Genomic DNA, 10,077 nt, shown 5'->3' on the forward strand with positions numbered 1-10,077 from the left:
TCACACAATAGATGAGACTCAAGCGTGACCAAAATTATCGCAACAAATTAGTTGCCATCTAATTATAAAACCACCAATCTTTGTCTAGTCGCAAAGAGAATGCAATCCTATTTTTACTCTGACTGACTAAGCCATAATGCAAACATTTAATCAGCCAAACACATTGCAAATGCATCAGACTGAACAGTGATTTAAGTGACTCTAAAAATGGCAGGTTTGTTGGTTTCAGACAAGCTGGTCTGAGTGTTTCAGAAACTGCTGATCTACTGGGATTTACCCATCCTAATGTCTTTGGGGTTTACAGAAAATGGTCCAAAAAAATGAGCAGCAGTCCTCTGGGTGAAAATGCCTTGTTGATTTCAGAGTTCGGAGGAGAATGGCTGGACTTCTTTGAGCTAACAGGAAGGCAACTCAAATAACTATGCATTACAACAAGTGTGCATAAGAGCTTCTCTGAATGAACCTTGAAGAAGATGGGCTGCAGCAGTGGACCCCAACCCCCCGGGCCGTGAACTGGTATTGGTCTGTGAGGCGTTTGGTACTGGGCCACGAGAGTTGAGGCTCGGGTGTCAAATTTATGGTTTTCAGGGTTTTAATTGGTTTTTAGCGTTATTTTTTTAATTGTTTTTATCATTAACTCGGTTTCCCCAGGTCTTTTCACGTGTGTTATGAATAAATCTTCGGGGTTTTTTTGACCGGTACTGGTTTTCTTTTGTTGTATTTATCCGCGACACCTTAAAGGCTGGTCCGTGAAAATGTTGTAGGACATACACCAGTCGTTCAACCGGGCCTTGTAAGGTTGATGAGGAGAAGGTGCATTAAAGGATAAAGCTGTGGAATTCCCAGTAACAGTATGCTCGTGTATTCTTCCAACTATCCTGCTAAGTGTTTCCTCTCAACCACTGAGTACAACCCAGCGTTACAACAGCTAACCTGAGTATTGTCACTGACCATGCACATCCCTTTATGACCACAGTGTACCTATCTTCTGATGGCTGCTAGCAGCACCATAGGGTACTCAAAGCTCAAATCATCATGATGTGTTTACTGTACTTGAATGGCCTCAATCTAATTGGACACACTTTTGGAGTGTGGTGGAAAAGCAGATCATGCATGTTCAACTCGCAAATCTGCAGCAACTGTGTGATGCTATCGTGTCAGTGAGGACCAGAATCTCTGAGGAATGTTTCCAGCACCTTGTTGAATCTATGCCACAAATGATTAAGGCAGTTCAGAAGGCAACAAGGGTCCAACTCGGTACTGGCAAAGTGTCATCTAATAAAGTCTATAATTAATTCATAAAAAAGGTTAATCTATAGTGTTTTAAGAGTGACCTGCCATGACATTTATGAAGATGTCAAAGACTGACTTTGAGAGTAAGGGCCAGATGATATGATATTTAAAAAAAAAAATCTCCCTGTTTCCTCTTTAATACTCGCAATGTTGGCAAAACACTGTTCTATATTATGGTTATAATGGGGCCCTGTGTATCATAATTACTTAAATTATAATACAGAGACCACTGCAAGGGCTTGCACAAAATTAAGAGCTAGCTGAATGTGCAGTGTAACATGATAAACATGCAGTAAAGGGACCATCTGTGCATATGGTGGGAAATTACATTATAGCTCCATCTCTAAAATGGTGATTGAATAGAAGAGAGCAATACAAAGACAGACAGTGGCAGGTAAACGTCCCCAGTGGACACTGTGTTTTGTAGGATGATTTTAAAGCTTTACTTTTCTACTCATTTAGAAGCATCTGATTTTTTTCATGTCAGTTGATTCAACTCTTGTGCACCCACAATCCAAGCCTTTCACTGAGACACTGATCCAAGTGAATGGGACTTGTTAGAGTGAGAATGTCATGTGGCAAATTGTGACAATTGTTTTGCACAGGGCACCGTTGCCCCTGTCCTGGCAGTGTTACACAGGACAGCCATCTGCATCCCACATGTCAGAGAGCAGCAGCCAACATGGTGACAGATAATTGGTAAGGGAAGAGGGCTGGAGTGAGAGCCAGGGTCTAAACCTTCTGAAATCAATTTGCACAAACTAAACTAACAAAACAGTCACATTTGTGTGCATGTGCACTCTCCTGCAGATGCAGAGTATGAGCACATTACCATTTACATACCCACCGTGTACTCTATAGTGTAAAGAACCCTTCAGATCGATTCAAAGACTGTGAAGGTCTCTGAGTTATTCATGCCTCGAGGGCGTTATCATTCTAATATATCTCACTGCACCATCTGCTTACATTTAACATTACTCATGTGATGTAATGACAAAAGTCAATATGTAAAAAGAAACAAGCCATGGATGTAACGGTGCTGTTACCTTGCACAGTCTGCAATCACATTTGTACTAAAGTGCAGTGCACAATGCCGTTGCATTTAATTAAGCATTTGATCGTGGCTCAAGAGTTAGGAGTTCGCCTTGTAATCGGAAGGTTGCCGGTTCGAGCCCCGGCTCGGACAGTCTCGGTCGTTGTGTCCTTGGGCAAGACACTTCACCTGTTGCCTACTGGTGGTGGTCAGAGGGCCCGGTGGCGCCAGTGTCCGGCAGCCTCCCCTCTGTCAGTGCGCCCCAGGGTGGCTGTGGTTACAATGTAGCTTGCCATCACCAGTGTGCGAATGTGTGTGTGAATGGGTGGATGACTGGATATGTAAAGCGCTTTGGGGTCCTTAGGGACTAGTAAAGCGCTATATAAATACAGGCCATTTACCATTTGCATAGAGTATGTGTTCTGTGCTGGCTCAGAATAACAAACCATAACGATAAATAATAGATTACCCATGTTGTGTTAAAACTGACTCGTGTCTTCTTTCGAGGTACTTTTTAAAGCAAGGAAACGTTCGTTTTAGTTGACATTTTTTGTTGTTGCGTTTGTTGTTGATGGAATATTTTCCACCAGATCCAGACAAACACACAAACACGAGCATGCACTCCAAACTGACACAAACTGAATGACAGACAATCCGTCAAAACTTTCATACGTCTCATTTGTCTGGGAATTAAAGCACGAAGACAGCTGAGGAATCTCAGACAGCAATCTATTCCTTAGACAATATGCTTCCACTACTTGTATGAGCCAAATGATTATTTAGCACCTGCTGTCAGCACTGAAAGTATGAATAAATTCATGCGAGTGCTTTGGACTGCATGAGGTGCTAGAATTAACTTGCCCACTGTCCATGCATGCATTTGAGATTATTGAATCACAGATGAGAGTCATGTTCTCTATTTCATCTTCCAATTACAAGTGGAAACTCATCTTGTATAATTTTTTATTTGCTGTTATTTTTGATCAATATTTCTTTTCTTTGCCTAGACTACAAATAATTTGTTTTATTTATTCAATTATTTTACGATTTGAACCTGTAATTTCAAGATTCTACTTCCTGCATCTTTTTCCATTTTTTCACCGAGTAGCCATTGGTGTTGTTTTCTTTTTGGCAGCATTGCCAGTCTTATGTTGAAATGACAGTATCTTGGGTCCAGTGGTCCTCTTGAGGGTATGATGTCTTCCAGGTATCAGTGATGACAGGCAGAACAGTGATACATCCCAGACAACAAACTTTCATCATCCAGCAGCTCAGGGCTGCTTTCGCCCTATAAACAATACCTGGAAGTCAATAATTATAACAGTGCAGGCAAGGGTTAAAAGATTCAGAAAAATTAATGTTCACTTTATCCCCTAATCTGCTTTTTAATTTTTTTTTATTCTTTTTTATTTCCTGCATTTCCTCTCTGGCAGGAAATACAGAAAACCACAGTTTAGTAGGAAAGCAAAAGCTGTTAGCAAGTCAGGGGATTATCATTTGTGACGGTGTCACTAAATTTAGAAAGACGCAATCCCGGTTTCAGATGTAATCTTTTGCTCTGCTGAAACCCACAGACCAGATGACACTGAGTGCATAAGGTGATATGTATATAGTGTGTAGGAAAAACAATCAGGATGAATAGATATTTCTCAAAGTGAGAGATAACCTTGAATGCATTTTCTTTTTAAGGTCATTTAGAGGTATTTCACTCTAATAGCTCTATAAATGGAACCCTTCACTGCGCTGGTTGTGATTTTTCTGTTTATGCTGCAGGAACTATGTACTCTTCTGAAAGTCAGCCAAAAATCTTGTTGTGTGACGTTCCCTTTATCACAACTTGCAGCCATTTGATACAACAAATGCAAAGCACAAAGAGAAAGAATCATACTCTTCACATTGTGGATTATAATCAACACTATACAGTGACTTCTGGATGCATAAATCTTATACTGCTGGTGTATATTCAAGGGCAACCGTTAAGACTGCAGTTATCTGTTATGGCATTCCTGATTGTCTGGTAGATACATTTCTTAGGCTGTACATAATAAGTCAGGATTTGTACCCATTCAGCCTTTAAACGAGAAAACACAAGAACTGCATGATTTTTTTTAGCATTTCAAATTTCTGCATTTACAATAGATTTATGATTTTTGATAATTCCCACCATCATGAGCAAGTTTACAAAACAATATGATAAGTATGCTGACAACGTTATACCATCTTTACCACAACAATTGCATTTTAAGGGGCACCTCAGTGCATCCTTGTGAAAAAGTATTGCACTCATAATACTTGGGATAGTGCATATGTTTCCAAGGGGGGGAAAAGACAAGGAATGCTACTGTCATTGTCATGAAGAGAAAAAAAACCTTCCTTATCTACTTAAAATGTGTCATGAGGTGACCAAATACCTGAATGTTTAGGGCACATACCACATGCCAGTCGGCCGAATCATAGCTTGTTTGCTTAAATCCCTGTCACTGTTCCTGTTTTCTCTTTGTCTCTTTTCACTCCAACTACAACAACAGAGCCCCAAAACACAACAAAATGAGCTTTAGGTACTTATTTTCTAACAACCTGACTTTTATATTTTTTGCTTGTAGCGACGGTTAATGTGGGTAATAATTAAAAACTGGACACTGGAAAAAATGGTTTTGCAGACAGGTGACAACTAATCATGGTAAACGGTAAATGTAAATAGTAAATGGACTGGTTCTTACAGAGTGATTTTCTACTCTACTTGAGTGGTTTATTCAACGTGCCTCATTCACCCATTAACACAAGTACTTTTTCTACACCAAAGTACTTTCTATCTAACATTCTCACACATTTATATTCCAATGAACATATCAAAGGGCAACGTGGGATTCTGAACCTTTTGGGATACATAGGCATGCAGACTGGAGAATGGAGCAGCAAGGAATCGAACAACCTTCTGACTTATAGCACCCCCCCCCTCATGTGACATTAAAAGTCTTACATTCTGGACATGTTACAGTCATGTTGACAATGTAGGATCAAATGATAAGACACTAGTCACACAGGCCAAGTTACTGGTCCATGACCAGTGTGGCGGGCGTGGTCTGTGGTGCTGTACGGACGTACCTGCACGGCATCTGCAATCATGCCTGCCTGTTAAAACACGGGGACTTAGGGGTTGGTGAGTTATTGTGGTGTGGTGTATTTGCGGCTGGCAGCTTGAGAGCTGCAGCCGCGTGTAATAAGATGGCTCAAAACACTGATCCCTGGACCCGCCGTGTCTAATTCACACCACACTGGTGCCGAAACCCAGGAGGTGGCACGACAAGTCCAGGGAAGGGAGGAGCTGGCCCAGATAGTGGCCGAAATGGGGGCCACCCAGTGGGAGCAGGCGGCGGAGGTGCGAATGCCACCTAGGGAGGATGGAGGAGCTGCTCCATTCCTGGGTGACCTTGTCGCCGCCACCCCCACCGGGGTATCCTGACGGTGGGAAAGCAGTGGAGGGAAAGCAGTGGAGGCGCAGTGGGGAACCTCGGCAGCCGGAGGTGGTGGATGAGGCGCGTGGGGGTCCGCGCCTACCGGAGGAGGGGGAACAGCTGGGTGAAGGTGACATCCAATATGGTCGCTAACTCTCAAGCAATGTGCACACCTATCTGAGGCAGATTATTTAGTTACAACTTTCGTAATTATTAATTTAGTGGTAACTTCAAACTCTCAAAATATCTCTAGGTTTTATTTATTTATGTCTTTTGAGTGATCACTTCACACTTCCTTTTTAAAGAAACAGAAGCAGCAGTCCCAACCTTAGTAGCTGCTTCCAGTAGTGCCCTCAGCTTTGAGCTCTTTGACAGCTGTGCTGAAATATGGATGTAGTTCAAGAGAAACATAAAGAGAAGGCATTCATTGTCTATCCCAACATCAGTTCAATACTAATTCAGTCAGAGGCAGAAGGTAATCCTACTATATTGCAGAATAGAAACCACACACACAGTAAACTCATCCTCTAGCTTTGACTAATGACCTACCCTTTCCTGTGGCCATTCAGACGGCTGCAGCATATGGATGAGAAAGGTTCACTGGGGATTGTGTGTGTGTGTATGTGTGCATGCCTGTTTATATGTGTGTCTTGACATTCTTTCACCATATGGTAAGAACTATATCTAGCCATGGCTTTCTGTCTCTTATGTTAGAGGAATGACCAGGAACAGAATGGGTTCTGTTCTTGCCTTATGTGACACTTTCTGGAAATATATTAGAGTGGATTAAGGGGGACACTGAGACTGATATATTGTCTGTCATAATTTGTCATGACTCATTCTTCAACAAAGTTCAGAGTTTTTACAAATTACAAAGATTCTCAATGCATAAAAATACCATTTTAAAGATCTTATAACAAAATTTTATAAACAATGTTATAATATTTAAAATATTTGATACAACATGACAGGTGTCATGGTCCAGCAGTCCTCACCACTCGACCTGCCTGTTGTGTTCGAGTGCGGTGTTTGTTTCTACTCCCCTCCCGTCTCTCTCTCCCTGTTGTGGGTGTTTTGTGTGGGATGTTCATATCCCCGGACGTTTTGGCGGTGCGTATTGTTTGACCTGGAAGTGTTCACTCGCTGGAGTCAGCCACACCTGCGGCTTGGCTGCCACTCATAGATGGAGCTGATTACAATCATCGGCAGCATCCCTACTTAACCGTGTGGTTAAGCTTCAGTCGATGCTGGATCGCTGAGTTGAATGCGTTGGTACGCCCGTGGATTACGTTGAGAAAACGTTGTTTATTAGAGGATTGCTTAGTCATCACTTGTGTGTTTTTCTTCACTAGGAATCAGGAGCGGAGTTGTTTTCACGGGAGCGGAGCCACTGTTAGGAATTGGAGTTGCTGTTTCACGATTCACACCACGGACATGAGCACTGTGGGATTTGGGAGAAATTGCCACGGCAGCCATAGTGCTGGGACTTGTATTTTACACTGTTTTACACCATAAATAAATTCACTTTCTTTTCTTGGAGGAGTTCTGTGTTTACCTCTGACCTGACAGAAGGATCCACCCAGTGATGGACCCAGAGGACTTGAGCCCCGTTCAGTGTGAGTTATTGCTACTGGCGGATTTGTTAGAACGCCACGAGAAGATGTTGCAGCACATCACTAAGGAACAGAGCGCGCAGCTCCAGGTGGTCACTGACCCTAAAGGTATGTTTCAACCTCACTGCGGTGGAGCAGAAAGTGTTTCATCTTCTCTGCCTTCGCTAAGTGTTGCTGCTGCCTGCCCTCTCCCTCCCTCTCCTCCACCTCAACCTCAGGAACACCCACTACCAGTGTCGGAGAAATTCTCAGGGAAATTGCATAAGATTTTCTAGTGCGCTCTGGTCTTCAGGCAGCAGAATTGAGCTTATGCCACAGATTGTGCAAAGATTTCCTTTATGGTTGAGCTGCTGACGGGACAAGCGCTGAAATCATGAATTTCAAGATCCTGTACTTTCCTATCAGGATTTTCTGTCTTAGTTTCACTGTGTTTTCGACAAAGGTTCCTGCCCTGACATGACCGTGCATCGGATGTTCACCCTTAAGCAAGGGAGGAGAACCGTGGCAGATTTCTCGGTGGATTTCTGGATTTTAACCGAGGAGACCGGCTGGGATGAAAAAGCGCTCTGTGGAGAATTGTTGAACAGCCTGAATGAGCAAATAAAATGTGAGTTGGCCACAAAAGAACTGCCAAAGACTTTAGATGCTCTTATTTATATTTGTGTTTGGTTGGGTGACCTTATGCATGAGTATGGGAAACGAACCAGTGACCCTCGGTGGGCTGACAGAGAATCGAGCTCTTGGACGGGGTTTCAGTTTACAGAATGGCATATGGTGGAACACGAGCAACCTGACGATGAGGAACAGCTCGTGCACCTGGGCTATGCCAAGCTCACCCTCTCTGATCAGAGAAGAAGGCATGTGGCAGGTTTTGCCTGTGGGAATAAGGGATATTTTGCAGATACCAGTCCTTCCCAGCTAAAAGATGCTGCCTGTCAGTAGTGGTAGGGATACTGATGGACGCAGCTGACAAAACGGCATTCAACACTCATCTGGGTCAGTTTGAGTATCTTGTAATGCTTTTCGGTCTCACCAATGCTCCCGCTGTTTTTCAGGCCATGGTGAACGAGATTTCATTGACCACTTTGTGTTTGTCTACCTGGACAACATTCTCATTTTCTCCAAGAATCAAGCAGATCATGTGAAACAGGTCCGGCTCGTCCTGCAATGACTGCTTGAGAGTCGTCTATTTGTGAAAGGAGAAAAACAGAAATTCCAAGTGCAGACAGTGTCCTTCCTGGGGTTTATTGTGGAACAGGGGCGGATGCGGGCAGATCCGGCCAAGGTCCGGGCCATGGTGGAGTGGCCCGAGCCCAAGACCCGGAAGGAACTACAGAGGTTCCTGGGATTTGCGAATTTCTACCTGCGATTCATAAGAGACTACTGCAAAGTGGTAATCTCCTCAGTCAGCTTACTTCTCCTAAAGTGTTGTTTCACTGGTCTTCCTCTGCTCAACAGGCCTTCGACCGTCTCAAGCAGCTGTTCTCCTCCTGTTACGACCCGGCTCTGCTAGGCGACAGAGGATGTAACATAAATGAGCCCAGAGGCAGGAGGGTTAGATAAAAAGAAAAACAGAAGGTTTATTACCACAACTGAAAACCGTTAGTGAAACAACTCACAAGGCAATGGGGTGATTTAAACAAACAAAAAAACTCATATATTCAAATAACACTAATAACACTAGTGGAACACTAATCATCTAAACATCTCACAGGCAGCTACTCAAAAAACAAAGGTTCAAAAGGCAGCAATGCAAAGGCAAATGCAAAGGCAAAGGCAAATGCAAAGGCAAAGGCAAATGCAAAGGCAGGAGGGACAGCCTGCACAGTCTATTCAAATCAACAAGTCCCCCACGAATGAAGGATCCTCAGCCTTTTATACTCCCAGGTAAACGCAGGCAGCCGCATCATTGGTCCACCGTGTTCAAGGATCCTGCAGCAGCCAATGGTGTGTGTGGACTGCCACACTCCGATCTGAAGTTGGGCGGGCATAGGTCCCTGGCCAGCCAATCACCTGCGAGTCCTGGAACGCTTGGATTTCCATAGACGAAACCTATTCTTGTCCAAGCAGACCTCAACTGACCCTTTGTGGTGGAGGTGGATGCCTCCAACTAAGGCGTGGCAGCCATCCTGTCTCAACAAGTAGGAAGTAAATTACATTCCTTTGGCTTTTTCTCCCATTTTTTCACACAGGCTGAGCAGAATTATGACGTGGGGGATTGCGAGCTATTGGCCATAAAGCTGCCCCTGGAGGAATGGTGGCATTGGTGAAGGGCAGTGAGCACCTGGTCTTGATCTGGACGGATCAGAAGAACCTGGCCGTATCTGAAGGTGGCTAAGTGCCCGGCAAGCCAGGTGGGTGTTGTTTTTCGCCCACATCAGGAGTCATTGGAGAAGGAAAAGCCCATTCTGCTTTTACATCCATTGTGGGTTCCCTGACCTGGGAGATAGAGAGGCTGACCCGGGAGGCACAGCAGCATGAACTTGACCTGGGGTCTAGTCCCACCGACCGGTTGTACGTTCCCACAGCAGTCTGGGGTAAGGTCTTTCACCCAGGTAAGAACAGCACAACCCAATTCTTCCAACGTCTGTTTTGGTGGCTGTCACTGGTTAAAGATGCTCAAGAATATGCAGCGGCCCGCTCGGTTTGTGCTCAGAACAAGGTGCCGAACACCCTGCCGGCG

Source organism: Diplotaxodon limnothrissa, linkage group LG13 (genome assembly GCF_057381915.1).
Source record: "Diplotaxodon limnothrissa isolate DT_005_m linkage group LG13, D_limnothrissa_male_GT1.1, whole genome shotgun sequence".
NCBI lineage: Eukaryota > Metazoa > Chordata > Actinopteri > Cichliformes > Cichlidae > Diplotaxodon > Diplotaxodon limnothrissa.